General features: G+C 39.3%; 1 protein-coding gene across 1 annotated transcript in view; it reads left to right on the top strand.

Moving 5' to 3' along the window:
- The window catches only part of LOC143040222 (pantetheine hydrolase VNN2-like), a 32,739-nt gene that overhangs the window by 1,962 nt on the left and 13,277 nt on the right, over nucleotides 1-17,500 (top strand). The gene's annotated exons all lie outside the window — the stretch shown is intronic.

Raw genomic sequence — 17,500 nt, 5'->3', positions numbered from 1 at the left:
GGGCTGCATCAATTTTTTTCTCATACATACTTCCTCACCCCCCAACCCCCAACCACTCCCCCTCATGCATCACAGCATCATCTATACACAACCCTTCTCCATTCACCCCTATCTTCTGCCCTCTCCCGTCCTTCCTCAACAGACATTCCTCTCTTTTGTAATGCCCCTTTCACCCCATCCATCCATCTCATCCTAGGACCCCCCCTCATATTCACTTCTTCCACCTCTGCCTTTCACACTTCTTTCTTCATTCATTCTTTCCATGTGTCCAAACCATCCCAATACTCTTTCATCAACCCTATCTCCCAGCTCCCTTTCCATCCCTGTTCTCCTCCTCACCTCCTCATTTCTCACCCTATCTAGCCTAGTAACCACTATCATACTTCTCAGACACCTCATCTCAAACATATTCAAACTCCTTCTCTCTTCCTCTCTTATGTTCCATGTTTCTGCCCTATACAGTGCTGTTGGCACAATCACTCCTTCATATAACCTCCTCTTAGCATCCACTCCCAGATGTCTATTTCTCATTTCACTTTTTAATCCACCAAGGCATTTACTCGCTTCTCTCAATCTACATTCTACCTCCACCCCCACTCCTCCCTTTCCTGCCACATTCGCACCCAAGTATCTAAAACTATCCACTTCCTCCAGTCTTTCACCCTTTATGCTCACTTCCAGCCTACTGTCACTCTCTCCCTTTGTACATCTCATCACCTTACTTTTACTCACATCTATCTTCAGCTTCCTTCTTTCACACACCTTCTCAAACTCTATCACTAACTTCCTCAATCCCTCCTTTGATCCTGCCACAAGCGCAGTGTCGTCAGCAAACAACAACTGGCTCACCTACTTCTCTCCATTTTCTTTAACTATCTCCAACCCCTGACCCACTACCCTTGCATTCACCTCTCGCACCACCCCATCCATGTAAAGACTGAACAGCCAGGGCGACATAACACATCCCTCACGAAGTCCCACCTTTACCTCAAACCATTCACTCTCTCCATTTCTAATCCTAACACAAGCTCTACTACTCTCGTTCTAACTAAGAGTATATTTAACTGAGAGAAACCCCAAACCCACAGACTCAACTCACAGTAAATACGACACTTAAAGATTTGGTGGATCTTCCTCCAGATGAATAGGATCGTCTCATCTTAGCCAGAATGAGTAAATAAGACATAAACTGGTTGACCTAATTGAAATTCAGTCCTTTGGATCGTGATGGGGTTTTCTTTAGCCGAATCCGTTTGGTTTTCCCTTCTCTGAGTGGAGTTGGCGGCCCCACAATTCATAACTATTCCTACCCTCAGGGATATTGGTAGAATGAGAATCTCTCTGATCGAATATAACAGGTATGTGCATCTATGTATTTTACACTATTGTCGTAGTCACTGATGTGAAGAGATACTTAAGGACAGATATACAGACTCTTGATCCACCTAGGGACTGACAAAGCCAGTGTTCGGCAACCCTTATATCTAGAGGAGCCATCGTTTTAGATTTTAATAAAGACGTCGTGCTATCAGAAATGCAGTACAAAAAAAAAGTAAAGAAAGACATTTCTACATATCATAATAATTGATGGCTACAGATCTTTTCGAAGTTTTATATATATATATATATATATATATATATATATATATATATATATGTATGTATATATATATATACATATATATATATAAGTGAATTTAGGGAGCAGGTTTTCTTAGATACATTTTCTATTGAATACTACAGCATACTCAGCAGAGGGCATCCTCTGCTTTAAACTTCCTATCCTTCTCGCTATTTTCTTTTGTGTGGAAGAGAGAATACAATATCAGCAAATGAATCCATAATGAGTTTGGAAATAGGAACAAATATATTACTTACGACGTTTCGCCTATGCTTTAGGCATCCTCTGGTAACTTTATTTTGAATATACAAATTGTAATCATATATACATTGTACAAAATAAACTAGGAAAGGTACTACGGCTTAAATTCTTGGCGCTCCGTGGGATGCTCCGAACAGCTCCAGGGTTCCGCACATATTTAGTTGAATGTTTATTCCTGGTAGGTAATTCTTTATTAATACGGCTTCCAAGCATTTTAATTTTTTTCTTATTGGTGTTCTTGCGATTTTATTGCACCATTTTGCATGTGAAATGTAAGGCTTTGAGATAAAGTTTGAGTTCTGTGGCCAAGATACTCGTCATTGCAAAGTGCACCGTCTTTACTGAAAGGGCATGAGTATTTGTACACAACGTAATTTTGTTTTGGTTTATCTTTTACTTCTGACAAGTTGTTTTTTATAATTAGTGATGAAGTTCTGGGGTTGCAATAATAGTAGGGAGTCCTCTTGCTTCTACCAGCAGTTAATATTCAACTAAATATGTGCGGAACCCTGGAGCTGTTCGGGGCATCCCACGAAGCGCCAGGAAGAATTTAAGCCGCGGTGCATTTCATAGTTTATTGTGTACAATGTATATATGATTACAACTTGTATATTCAAAACAAAGTTACCAGAAGATACCTAAAGCATAGGCGAAACGTCGTAAGTAATGTATTTGTTTCTATTTACAAACTCATTATGGATACATTTGCTGATATTCTGTCTTCCCTTTCTCTCACACTAAAGAAAATAGCGAGAAGGATAGAAAGTTTAAAGAAGACAATCAATGCCGGGTATGCTGTATTATTCAATATATATATATATATATATATATATATATATATATATATATATATACAGTATATATGTGTGTGTGTGTGTGTGTGTGTGTGTGTGTGTGTGTGTGTGTGTGTGTGTGTGTGTGTGTGTGTGTGTGTGTGTGTGTGTGTGTGTGTGTGTGTGTGTGTATGTGTGTGTGTGTGTGTGTGCAAAATAGACCACTTGGAAAAAGAAAGTAACGAAGCGGAGCGCTTTTGTACATTACATTTTCAATGGATGTAATATACGAAAGCGCCCTGCTTCGTTAGTTTATTTTTCCAATTGGTCTACTTTGCATAAGTGAGCACACGTACCCGTGTTCTTATTAGCATATATATATATATATATATATATATATATATATATATATATATAGATATATATATATATATATATATATATATATATATATATATACCACATCAACATCGAGAGACTCGCGGAGGCCAACATGCAGTGTTGTACACACACACACACACACACGCATATATATATATGTGTGTGTGTGTGTGTGTGTGTGTGTGTGTGTGTGTGTGTGTGTGTGTGTGTGTGTGTGTGTGTGTGTGTGTGTGTGTGTGTGTGTGTGTGTGTGTGTGTGTGTGTGTGTGTGTGTGCGTGTGTGTGTGTGTACATATATATGTATATATATATATAAATAGATATATATATATAATATATATATATATATGGGGGGGAAAGAATACTGCCACCAAGTATTCCCACTTGGATCCTAAGAGGCGAGAAGAAAGGGATGGGGATTGGGACTAGGCATCCTTCTCCTTGTAGCCCCACAGGGGACATTCCTAAACGAAAAAGAGGAGGCATAATAGGGTCTGGAAGTTTTCAGACCAGCACCCTAAGGTTTGGGTCTTTTAATGTGCGTGGATGTGGTACAGATGAGAGTAAAAGGGAAGAGATAGGTAGTATGTTTGTGAGAAGAAAGATGGATGTGTTGGCTTTGAGTGAAACTAAGTTGAAAAGGAAGAGTGAGTGTAAGTTTGGGAGTGTAAGTGGGAGGTTATCAGGAGTGAAGAGAGGGGGAGGGAGGGAAGGGGTGGCTATTCTAGTAAGTGAAGAGATAGGTAAACGGGTAGTGGAGTGGAAGGAGGTTTCCTCAAGGATAATGTGGGTGAAGGTGAAACTGGGAAAGGAGATGTGGGTCTTTGTAAGTGCATATGGGCCTGGCAGTGAGAAGAGTGTAGAAGAAAGGGAGGCCTTTTGGATAGATTTAAATGAGTCCATTGAGGATTTAGGGAGAAATGTCAATGTATTAGTACTGGGAGACCTTAATGCTAGGGTAGGAAATGGTCCAATTGATGGAGTGGTTGGGAAATGTGGAGTTCCAGGAAAAAATCGTAGTGGAGAGTTGATGGTGAAAATGTGTCTAGAAAGAGAGTTGATGATAGCAAATACAGTGTTTCGGAAGAAAGTCAAGCATAAGTACACATGGGAGAGGGTGGTGGAGGGAAGGGTGGTAGATAGAGCGCTAATGGATTATGTAGTGGTAAATAGGATTATGATAGGAAGAGTTAAGGATGTACATGTGCTAAGGGGAGAGGGTGGGGGAATGTCAGATCATTTTTTGGTGGAAGGTAAGTTGAGAGTGGAGGATAGATGGAGAAAGAAGAAAGGGACAAAAGGTAGGGAGGTTCTTAGAGTGAACTCTTTGAAAGAAAAGGGAAAGGAGAAGGAGTACGAAAAGAAGCTGAAGGAGGAGTGGGAGGGAGTAAAGGATAGAGTGGAGCTGGGTGTGGAGGAGGAATGGGGATGTTTCAAGGAGGGAGTCATAAAGTGTGCAAGGATGGTGTGTGGAACAAGAAGAACAGGGGGAAATAGAAGGAAGGGTAGTGAATGGTGGGATGAGGAAACAAAGAAGGTTGTAGAAGAGAAGAAGCGAGCTTTCACAGATTGGTTACAAAATAGGACGAGGGACTCATATGAGAGGTACAAAGAAAAGAAAAGAGAAGTAAAGCAAAAGGTAAAGGAGGCAAAGAGGAGAGCAGATGTGAAGTGGGGTAAGAGTATAACAGAAAATTTTGAAAGTAATAAAAAGATGTTTTGGAAAGAAATTAAGAGAGGAAGAGGAGGCGAATCAAGTAGAGAAGAAAAGGCAAAAGGTGCAGATAGAGAGATGATAGTGGAAGAGAAGGCAGTAAGGGGAAGATGGGCAGAATATTTTAGGGAGTTGCTAAATGTGAAGGAGGATAGGGAGGGAAAGATAGCTGCAGTGGGAAATGCGAAGAAAATGACCGTGATGAGTGAGGAGAATGGAGGAGAAATAAGGAAGGATGAGGTGTAGGCAGTTGTTAAGATGATGAAAGCAGGTTAGGCACCTGGTCTGGATGGATGCCATGTAGAATGTCTGGAAAAGGGAGGTACAGTGATGGTGGACTGGCTGGTGAGGTTATTTAATGTTTGCTGGAGAGAGGGTAGAGTGCCGGAGGGCTGGAGGAGTGCTTGTATAGTTCCTCTTTACAAGTGAAAAGGGGACAAGTGTGAATGTAGTAGTTTCAGAGAGATTAGCTTGTTAAGTGTAGTTGGGAAGGCTTATGGGAGGATCTTGATTGAGAGGATTAGGAGAGGAACAGAGGGAGTAATTGGTGAGGAACAGTGTGGATTTAGGACAGGTAGAGGTTGTGTAGATCAGATCTTTGTGGTAAGACAAATATATGAGAAAGCTATAGGAAAGGGGAAGGATGTTTTATGGGCTTTTATGAATCTGGAAAAGGCTTACGATAGGGTAGACAGAAAGTCACTGTGGGAGGTTATGCAGATATATGGGATAGAAGGAAAGCTTCTAGGAGCTGTCAAGAGTTTTTATGAGAGTAGTAGAGCTTGTGTCAGGATTGGAAATGGAGAGAGTGAGTGGTTCGAGGTAAAGGTGGGACTTCGTCAAGGATGCGTTATGTCGCCCTGGCTGTTCAACTTATATATGGATGGGGTAGTGCAAGAGGTGAATGCAAGGGTAGTGGGTCAGGGATTGGAGATGGTTAAAGAAAATGAAGAAAAGTGGGAGGTGAGCCAGCTGCTGTTTGCTGACGACACTGCGCTTGTGGCAGGATCGGAGGAGGGATTGAGGAAGCTGGTGGCAGAGTTTGGGAGAGTATGTGATAGAAGAAAGCTAAAGATAAATGTGGGTAAAAGTAAGGTGATGAGATGTACAAGTGAAAGTGGCAATAGACTGGAAGTGAGCATTAAGGGAGAGCGACTGGAGGAAGTGGATAGTTTTAGATACTTGGGTGCAAATGTGTCAGGAAAAGGTGGAGTGAAGGTGGAGGTAGAATGTAGATTGAGAGTAGCGAGTAAATGCCTTGGTGGATTGAAGAGTGTAATGAGGAATAGACATTTGGGAATGGATGCTAAGAGGAGACTGTATGAAGGAGTGATTGTGCCAACAGCACTGTATGGAGCAGAAACATGGAACATAAGAGAGGAAGAGAGAAAGAGTTTGAATGTGTTTGAGATGAGGTGTCTGAGAAGTTTGATGGTGGTTACTAGGCTAGATAGAGTGAGAAATGAGGAGGTGAGGAGGAGAACAGGGGTGGAAAATGAGCTGGGAAATAGGGTTGATGAAAGAGTATTAGGATGGTTTGGACACATGGAAAGAATGAGTGAAGAAAGACTAGTAAAAGAGGTATGGAAGGCAGATGTGGAGGGAGTGAACATGAGGGGACGTCCTAGGATGAGGTGGATGGATGGGGTGATCCTTTGTTGATGTATGGAGGAAGACCGCGGAGTTGTTTTGTGCTTACCTAACAGAGTTTTTGTGCTCTTTTACTCTGGTATTGAGGGTCCCTACCAGTTTGACCCCAGTAAACTTCATTACAATCTTTACAAGGTAGTTTATATAATCCAGGGTTGTTATCTGATTTGGGTTTATGATGTATGTTTACTACTTTATGAAAAATGTTATTAGGATAGTTGAAGACCAATTTAATTTTATCTTGTGGTAACATTTGTTACGGGCTGGCTGGTTAGTGAAGAGACGTTACGTATAACGGATAAGTGCTTAAGAACCAGCTCACTTCTAGAAGCCACTGTAGGACTGAACTATCTGGTCAGGGCCTAGATAATTCGTAAGACTAGAAGTAAAGGTAACAAAGAAGATTCCAGGAAAGGAATATTAAACTAGCGATAAAACTAGTAAACGAAATTATTAATATGGAAAAAATTTACAGGCAATCAACACAAAAGAGAATGGGCAGTAGGGTCAATGGGACCGTTACATGATTATAAGAATATGGAAATTATCGTTCAAATAAGAAACACAAGATACGTATACAATATGGTACTATCTAAGTACACAGAGATCAGGAACATGCATCAAAATAAGTAATAAGTACAAATATAAGTAAAGTAATGCAATGTATATCAGACACGTAATGTAGGCAAAAAGGGTGATCACTTCACACCAATCGTCTCATGAATCTAAACCTTCTAGTTTTTATCAAGAGATCAATATGTGGGAATATGACAAGGAGTCAGCGATTTCCACCGCTTATATACCATTGGACCGGAAGCGGGATACTTCCGGTTAAGGGTGCGGGTGAGGAGGAGGGTAAGTTAACACACGTCAACATGGGTAGTTTTAAGACCCTCGACTCGCTTGAACAATCTACTTATTTAGTAACTGTCAAATCTGTGCGCTCCGAACTATTCAGGATTTCGCTTGTCTGTTTGTTCTACAAGAGTGCGCACCTCTCCGCACGTAGGCAAGATTACATATAGTGGACGGGCGTTACTGCTTAACATTGTTACAATACATACATAGACAAGAAATATGAACATAGTTATGTAATACAAAGGAACACAATTCCATAACATAATTACACATATGACGTAATATCTAATATTACGTTACACCTCCACCGTTTGGGAAAGCTTTTCACTTTCTGTTGAAAAGCTATGTTCTAGAAAGGACGTCGGCTAAAACATTAAAGACGCCTTTTATATGATGAATTGTTAGATTAAAGGGTTGGAGAAATATACTCCAACGTGTAAGTCTCGGATTCTTGTTTTTCATAGTCTGTAGGAACTTTAAGGGGTTGTGATCCGAATATACTTGAATGGTAGTTGAGGAACCCAGGTAGACTTCGAAGTGGATAAGGGCCTGGACCAAAGCGAGCGTCTCCTTCTCAATTGTTGAGTAGTTCTTCTGCGCAGGGGACAGCTTCTTGCTGTAGTAGGCGATAGCGTGAAGAACTTCATTGTGTTCTTGCGAGAGGGCGGCACCGATACCGGTGTCGCTGGCGTCGGCTTGCAGAAGAAAGGGTCGTTGGAAATCGGGTGCCCTTAGAACTGGTGCGTTAGTGAGAAGGGACTTCAGGTTTTTGAAGGCCGTCTCACAGGTAGGTGTCCACACGAAGTCGTGGTCTTTTCTCAACAGGTCAGTCAATGGTTCTGCTACATCTTGTTTCTCAGATAAGTGTCCTACTTTTATCTGAAGATTTTGTAGTATCTGAGAGTTTTCCAAGGGAATCTCAGGAGGATTAGGCAGGTTATCAGGAGGCTCTTCCGATTCTATTGTGGTAGAGCTGCAAATTGGAATTGGATCTCTGAAATGATAAGGTTTTAAGGTATTTATGTAACAGAGACGGGAACTCTTTCTTCTGTCTGGAGTTTTGATTATGTAGTTGAGATCACTGGCTCTGGACAAGACTTCATAGGGTCCTTTGTATTTAGCCTGCAATGGATCTCCTGGTATGGGAAGATAAAGTAACACTTGATCTCCTGGAGAAAAAGTTCTAAGTTTAGAATTTTTATCATACCTACCTTTCATTACTCGTTGAGCATTCGCCAAGTTCTCTCTTGCCAACTTCCAAGCTTCTAACAACTTCTCGGTGACCTGGGACACGTATTTCAAAGAAGGAACAGGTGGTTCTTCTTTCATCCATTGTTCATGAAGTATCTTTAGGGGACCACGGACTTCATGACCGAAGACTAATTCTGACGGGCTGAATCCAAGGCTTTCTTGAATTGTTGTTCGGGTGGCGAACAACAAAAAGGGGAGTCCGTCTTCCCAATTTCGAGTGTTCTCAGCACAGAAGATTCTTAACATTGTCTTGAGCGTTTGGTGAAAGCGCTCTAGAGCACCTTGTGATTGAGGATGATAGGCGGAGGAAGTTACATGATTTATACCTAGTGTTACAAGAGTTTCTCTAAACTTGTTGGAAAGAAAATTACTTCCTTGATCACTTTGAATGTTCTTGGGAAATCCTACCATAGTGAAATATTTCAACATTTCTCTGATTATGTTTTGAGCTTTAATATTTTTCAAAGGAATTGCTTCTGGAAAACGAGTGCTCATACACATGATTGTGAGAATGTACTGATTTCCTTTACTTGAAGGAGGTAAAGGTCCTACACAGTCAATAAGAACTTTTTTAAATGGCTCTTCCATTACAGGAATGGGATGGAGTGGAGCTTCTACAATTTTCTGGTTGGGCTTACCTACAAGTTGACATGTATGACATGTTTTACAATATTGGGCAACATCTTTGACAACCGTGGGCCAATGGAAATGTTGGGTTATGTTGAACAAGGTCTTTCTTACCCCTAAGTGACCTGCTAAGGGAGTATCATGAGCCAATCTTAGAACATTATTCCTGAAACCAAGAGGGAGGACTATTTGATTCCTTACTTGCCATGGCTGGTCAACGGTTGCGGTGGATGCTCTCCATTTTCGCATTAGGACTCCGTTTTCTATATAAAAACCTCGTGACATATTTTCAACTTCTTCTGGAGATGAAACAATCTCGTACAATTTTTTAAGAGAAGGATCTGACTTCTGTTCTTTGATTAATTCTGCTCTAGATAGAGAAACTGGTGAAGAAGAAGATGGGTCAGTTTGGGAGAATAGGGATTCTAAATTATAGGTCTCCTCTTCAGATTTCTTGTACTGAGATCTGGTTACAGCACAAGCGGGAAACAACTGTAAGTTATCTGAAGGTTCTACTGAGGTCTTAGGGTTATTTGTTATTAAGGGAGAAATGACTTTGCTTCCAGCGATGTCATTGGCCAACAATAAGGATATTCCTACTATGGGAAGAGAGTCTACTACTGCTACTTTAACCATTCCGGTTGTTAAATCAGACCGCAAGAAAACATTATGTAATGGACATTTTACAATTCCTCCAACTCCTTCTATCAATATATCATAACCTGTATACGACTCACCCAGATTCTGCAAGACAGAATTTAAAATCAGACTTTGCTTTGCTCCTGTGTCTCGGAGTATGGAAATAGGATATTGTTGTGAACTACTACTATGAGATATAGTTCCTGAAGATACAAATGGTTTGAAACAAGGATCATGATCTGATGAGGGGGGTTCTACATTACTTGACAATACCGGCTTCTTTGGTAGTTTCCTGAATAGAGGATTTTGAATCATCTGATTTTATATTACTTACAAGAGTTGGTGTCTTATTGGAGAATGAGGGTGTCAGTCTCTTTCTGCAATTAGAAATGTGATGACCAACCTGTTTACAATATGAACAAGTTACAGGGGGATTAGTCTTAAACCTTTCCATTCTTTGCCAAGGTTGGTTTGGAGGATATTGATTGAAATCAGACCTGTAACTGAAATGTGATGGGCTAGACTGATTTTCAAAGTGTTTCTTTGGGGACCAAGGATCAGAGTATTTTGTTGAATCTGGAATATATGACTTTGACTTTTGGGATTCCATTTGTCTTGACTTAGGTTTATGATTTAGTGTGAACTCATCAGCCAATACAGCAGCTTTAGTTAAAGTTTCGGGAACATGATCATCTATAAAAATCCTAAGATCTGTCTCTAAGGTATTCTTAAACTGCTCCAATAAAATCAACTGTTTAAGTCTATCTAAGGTGTCCGTTTCACTAGCCAAACACCACCTATTGAATAACCTCTCTTGTTGAGCCGCATTTTCTACGTATGTTAACTGAGGTGTCTTCCTATAATTACGGAATTTCTGTCTATAGGCCTCTGGTATTAGTTCATAAGCTTTTAAAATACAAGCTTTCATATTATCATACTCGCTTTCTGCTTCTGAAAGAGAAGTATAAATTTGCTGAGCCTTACCCTTAAATTGTGTTTGAATGATTAATGGCCAATTTTCTTTAGGGATTTGTAACTGTTGCGCCAATTTTTCCCACTGAAGAAAGAAAATTTCTGGCTCTCCTTCTGAAAATTGGGGTAGAAGTTTTACATACTTGGAAATATCTATATGACCTTCCTGAACTACGGGTTGTCTATCAACAATCCTAGCTTCTACTTCCGCCTTCTTTAATTCTAACTCTGCCAATTTGACTTTAGTTTCGTTCTCTCTTTCTATTTGTTTCACTTTAGCTTCCTCTTCTCTAGCTCTAAATTCTGCCTCAATTTGCATTTGTTTCAGTTTAGTTTCCTCCTCTTTAGCTACTTGTTTCGCTTTAGCTTCCTCTTCTCTAGCTCTAAATTCTGCCTCAATTTGCATTTGTTGCAGTTTAGTTTCCTCCTCTTTAGCTTTAAATTCTGCCTCAATTTGCATTTGTTTCAGTTTAGTTTCCTCCTCTTTAGCTTTAAATTCTGCCTCAATTTGCATTTGTTTCAATTTAGCTTCTTCCTCAAATTCTACTCTCCTGACCTTTAATTCAATCTCCTTAATCTTAAGTTCGGTTAGTCGTGCCTCTATTTCTAACCTATTTGAAGGAATTTGTATAGCTGTAATCTCTTCTGGAGATAAGATCTCATCTTCGATCAGATTTTCAACGAGTTCCTGAAGTATTTTTTTCTTTCGCAAACTTGTATCAATGTCTACTCCAAAGTGCTTGCCTATTTCTATCAAAGTGTCTTTAGTTTGTTTCTTTAAGAAACTTACCTTGGGATTTTGAACGAATTCTTGAACTATATCATCCATCTCTATAAGAATGTGTTAAATACCTGATCCAATATCCTGGCAAGGTCGCCACTTTGTTACGGGCTGGCTGGTTAGTGAAGAGACGTTACGTATAACGGATAAGTGCTTAAGAACCAGCTCACTTCTAGAAGCCACTGTAGGACTGAACTATCTGGTCAGGGCCTAGATAATTCGTAAGACTAGAAGTAAAGGTAACAAAGAAGATTCCAGGAAAGGAATATTAAACTAGCGATAAAACTAGTAAACGAAATTATTAATATGGAAAAAATTTACAGGCAATCAACACAAAAGAGAATGGGCAGTAGGGTCAATGGGACCGTTACATGATTATAAGAATATGGAAATTATCGTTCAAATAAGAAACACAAGATACGTATACAATATGGTACTATCTAAGTACACAGAGATCAGGAACATGCATCAAAATAAGTAATAAGTACAAATATAAGTAAAGTAATGCAATGTATATCAGACACGTAATGTAGGCAAAAAGGGTGATCACTTCACACCAATCGTCTCATGAATCTAAACCTTCTAGTTTTTATCAAGAGATCAATATGTGGGAATATGACAAGGAGTCAGCGATTTCCACCGCTTATATACCATTGGACCGGAAGCGGGATACTTCCGGTTAAGGGTGCGGGTGAGGAGGAGGGTAAGTTAACACATGTCAACATGGGTAGTTTTAGGACCCTCGACTCGCTTGAACAATCTACTTATTTAGTAACTGTCAAATCTGTGCGCTCCGAACTATTCAGGATTTCGCTTGTCTGTTTGTTCTACAAGAGTGCGCCCCTCTCCGCACGTAGGCAAGATTACATATAGTGGACGGGCGTTACTGCTTAACATTGTTACAATACATACATAGACAAGAAATATGAACATAGTTATGTAATACAAAGGAACACAATTCCATAACATAATTACACATATGACGTAATATCTAATATTACGTTACACATTTTAGAAGCTTCATCCAATAAATGGTTGTATGGGATCTTTATACATTTATTGTCCCAATTATGCTGGTTCTTTGTTTGGGAAGAGTTCTTATAATGGCTGATTTTTGCCTTGCTAAGAGCTTTTGTCAACAACCAATTTGGATAAGCTAATTTGCTCAGTCGTAAGTTTATTGTTTCTAATTCTTTATTTAAAAATTGAACGCTACAAATTCTTAATGCTCTTAAATAGAGGCCCGAAGCAACACTCAGTTTAACCCTTTCAAAAATAAATCATACGAAAATCGACTAAAACACATGAATCTGTTTTCCCTAAAAAAGCGTAGACTCAGAGGTGACTTGATACAGGTCTTTAAGATTTTAAAGGGAATTGACAACATCAAAAGTGACAAAATTTTCACATTTAATGAGAATCAGACAAGAAACAATGATCCCAAACTGTCCGGAAATAGATTCAATTTGGAAGTGGGTAGAAACAACTTTGCCAACCGTGTAGTTAATGAATGGAATAAACTTTCTGCACAGGCAGTGCAATGTAGTTCAGTTCGAAGCTTTAAGAATCATTTAGATAAATACTTAAGTAAGATGCTGTAATGATTATAATTTATCTTACATTATTTGTTTTTGTTTTGTTATCATTTATCTGTCTGATTTTCATTTATTATTAGTTATATGTCAATTTATTATTATTTACTATTTACCTGTTTGTTTATTGTTTAACTATACCTTTGCATTTATTTATGTATTTTATTTGTTATTTACATTATTATATTTTTTATTTTCTATTTTATTATTAATATGATTTTTTTTCGCATCAGACCTAGATATGGATCAAAAGGTCTCCTGTCGGCATGCTCCGCCTTTGTAATCCTTTGTAATGTAGTAGTTTCAGAGGGATTAGCTTGTTAAGTGTAGTTGGGAAGGCTTATGGGAGGATCTTGATTGAGAGGATTAGGAGAGGAACAGAGGGAGTAATTGGTGAGGAACAGTGTGGATTTAGGACGGGTAGAGGTTGTGTAGATCAGATCTTTGTGGTAAGACAAATATATGAGAAAGCTATAGGAAAGGGGAAGGATGTCTTATGGGCTTTTATGAATCTGGAAAAGGCTTACGATAGGGTAGACAGAAAGTCACTGTGGGAGGTTATGCAGATATATGGGATAGGAGGAAAGCTTCTAGGAGCTGTCAAGAGTTTTTATGAGAGTAGTAGAGCTTGTGTCAGGATTAGAAATGGAGAGAGTGAGTGGTTCGAAGTAAAGGTGGGACTTCGTCAAGGATGCGTTATGTCGCCCTGGCTGTTCAACTTATACATGGATGGGGTAGTGCGAGAGGTAAATGCAATGGCAGTGGGTCAGGGATTGGAGATGGTTAAAGAAAATGGAGAAAAGTGGGAGGTGAGCCAGCTGTTGTTTGCTGACGACACTGCGCTTGTGGCAGGATCGGAGGAGGGATTGAGGAAGCTGGTGGCAGAGTTTGGGAGAGTATGTGATAGAAGAAAGCTAAAGATAAATGTGGGTAAAAGTAAGGTGATGAGATGAAGTGGATAGTTTTAGATACTTGGGTGCAAATGTGTCAGGAAAAGGTGGAGTGAAGGTGGAGGTAGAATGTAGATTGAGAGAAGCGAGTAAATGCCTTGCTGGATTGAAGAGTGTAATGAGGAATAGACATTTGGGAATGGATGCTAAGAGGAGACTGTATGAAGGAGTGATTGTGCCAACAGCACTGTATCGGGCAGAAACATGGAACATAAGAGAGGAAGAGAGAAAGAGTTTGAATGTGTTTGAGATGAGGTGTCTGAGAAGTATGATAAGGGTTACTAGGCTAGATAGAGTGAGAAATTAGGAGGTGAGGAGAACAGGGCTGGAAAGGGAGTTGGGAGATAGGGTTGATGAAAGAGTATTAGGATGGTTTGGACACATGGAAAGAATGAGTGAAGAAAGACTAGTAAAAGAGGTATGGAAGGCAGATGTGGAGGGAGTGAACATGAGGGGATGTCCTAGGATGAGGTGGATGGATGGGGTTTAAGGGGGCTTTGAGGAAGGACGGGAGAGGACAGAAGACAGGGGTGAATGGAGAATGGTTGTATATGGATGAGGTTGAATGGGCGGGGGGATGGGGGTGAGGTGGTATGTGTGAGCAAAATTTGATGCAGCCCGAAGGGATTTCTCCCCGTCTTCTCCTTTTATGCCTTGGGGAACGGAGAGGGGGTCGCCGATTTAATGAAGCGGCCTTGCTGTGGATGTGCTGTGTCTTGCGACACTGCTTCTGACCCAGGGCAGTGGACAAGGTGCAGGGATGACCTGTCATCCAGGAGGTACTAAGATAAGAGGGAGGGTGGAGGGGTGTGGAGTGTATTCAAGGATGGAATGGGTGGGAATGATTTTGTCTTTTCCTTTTTGGCTACCTTGCTTGTAAGGGGGAAAAAGCCTTGGTATATCTATGTACGTACCTTATCAAATGCCTTTTTTAGGTCCAGAAAGGCACAGTCTGCCCAACCATCTCTCTCTTGTATTATGTCTATTAATCTTGAGTAGAAGTAGATCAAGTTTGTTGTACATGATCTTCCTTGTCTGAATCCAGATTGATTTAGATTCAGTATAGTTTTTTCTTCCAAATGCTTAACCCATCTATTTTTGACGACTTTTTCACAAATTTTTGCTACTGTGCTTGTCAGGGAGACCGGTCTGTAGTTTGATGCGTCTTCTTTGTTTCCTCCATTATAAATTGGTACAATGTTTACCTTCTTCCATTCCTGTGGCATTTTTCCTTCTTTAAGTGAAAATTTATTTGTATTGTATATTTTGACTGTTAATTCCTCCATACAATCTTTTGGTATCCAATTTGCAATTTCGTCCGGACCATGTGATTTTCTGACATCAAGGGTTTTAATTTGGTCGCTGATTTCCTGCTGTGTTACGATTATTTCTTTCATTGAGGGGGATATCTCTCTATTTCCTCACAGTTAGGTGAGTTTTCTATTGTAAATACTGATTTGAAATAGTTGTTCATAATTTCAGCCATTTCCAGTTCTTCTGTATATTCATTTTTACCTTGGCGCAATTTTTCTAATTCTTGTTTGTTCTTCAGTTTACCATTTACATACCTGTAAAATAGTTTGGGTTCTTCCTTGCATTTTTCTATTGTTTGTTCATAGTTTCTCTTTTCATCTCTGCGTATTTTTACATACTCATTTCTTAGTTTGATGTACATTTGCCATTTGCTTGTTTTCTTGTCTCTTTTCCATTTCTTCCAAGCTTTGTCTCTATTATTCTTAGCTTCACTACACCTTTTGTTGTACCAGCTTTTTATGTATGTCCTTTCCATTTTTTTTTTGTGGTACGTATTTATTTACTCCCTCATTATAAATTTCTTTTAGTATATTCCATTTCTCTTCCATCCCTGTTTCTTCATTTAGGAATTTTTCCCAGTTCGCATTGCGAAAGAATGTTTTGAGTTTCTCAAAATTTGTTTTGTTGTAGTCTTCCTATTCTATGTTTATTATTTTTGCTTTGGTCCATTTGCTCTTTCAACTCCAATTATATTAGTACATGGTCACTCTTTCCTATCGGAGTTTTGTAATCAATTTTATCGACAATCTCAGGCTCTGTCGTAAGTATTAAGTCCAGCTTTGAAGGTTCTTCACTACCTCTATATCTAGTATTTTCCCTAATCCACTGGGTCATTGTGTATTCGATGGTCATGTCGAGCAGGACGTTGCCCCAGAGTTCCTCTCCCCCCTCACTGTCATTTCTTCCCAACATATTTCTTATGAATTAAAGTCACCTATAATTACTGTATTTCCTCTGTCTTTCAGTATATTAGTTAATTCATATTTTGTATCTTCTAATAATTTGAAATGATCACTTTCCGTCCAGGATTTTTTTTTTTTTTTTTTTTTTTTGGGGGGGGGGCAGATACACCACTACAAATTTTCTACTCTTCATATCTTTGCTTTCAACTTGTATCATAATTTATTCTACATTATCTTTCCTTCAGTTATTTTTGTTACATTTAAATCTTTATTAGTCAAAATTAAAATTCCGCCACCCTGTTTATCCTTTCTATTCTTTGTCCAGCAGTTGTATAAACCTTGTCCCACAGTGTTGGGTGGTAGAGTATACTTTAATTTAGTTTTCACTATTCCCATTATGTTTGGTTTTTCTAAGGCCAGGTAATCGTTTAATTCATTCATTCCTGAGGTTATTCCATCTATATTAGTATAAGCTATTTTTAATTTCCTTTCTCCTCGCCTTTTTCTGTGATCTTACACGCACGCACACCCCCAATTCCCCGTGTGTGTGTGTGTGTGTGTGTGTGTGTGTGTGTGTGTGTGTGTGTGTGTGTGTGTGTGTGTGTGTGTGTGTGTGTGTGTGTGTGTGTGTGTGTGTGTGTGTGTGTGTGTGTGTGTGTGTGTGTGTGTGTGTGTGTGTGTGTGTGTGTGTGTGTGTATTTACCTAGTATTTACCTAGTTGTATTATACGGGAAGGGAGCTATGCTCGTGGTAACCCGTCTTTGTATCTTTCAGCATCAAGTTTATTCTTAAAATCGTGAATAGTATTTGCATACATTGCTTTTTTTATCTAAGTTATTCCATATATCCAGCATTCTGTGTGGGAAGCTATTCTTTTTCCTATCGCTTCTATAGTTGTCCTTTTTGAGTTTCTTTTCATGACCTCTTGTTTTTCCATTGTCATTTTTAGTCAATCTTTTCTGTCAAGGATTTCCATTCCTTTCATGATTCTATATATAGTCAGTAGATCACCTCTTTCTCTTCTTTGCTCTAGTGTTGGTAGTTCTAGTTTCGATAATCTTTGTTCGTATGTTAATTTGGAAAGAGCTGGTGCCAACTTTGTTGTTGCTCTCTGTATTCTTTCTAGTTTCCTAATATTCTTTTTAGTACTGGGTGCCCATAGTCTCGCTGCATATTCCAGTTTTGGTCTAATCAATGTGACTAATATTTTTTTC

This window comes from Oratosquilla oratoria, chromosome 28, assembly GCF_046742065.1.
Source record: "Oratosquilla oratoria isolate Oo_2021 chromosome 28, ASM4674206v1, whole genome shotgun sequence".
Classification (NCBI taxonomy): domain Eukaryota; kingdom Metazoa; phylum Arthropoda; class Malacostraca; order Stomatopoda; family Squillidae; genus Oratosquilla; species Oratosquilla oratoria.
Note: the sequence above shows the minus strand (reverse complement) of the source record. Positions and strands in the feature narration are given on the sequence as shown.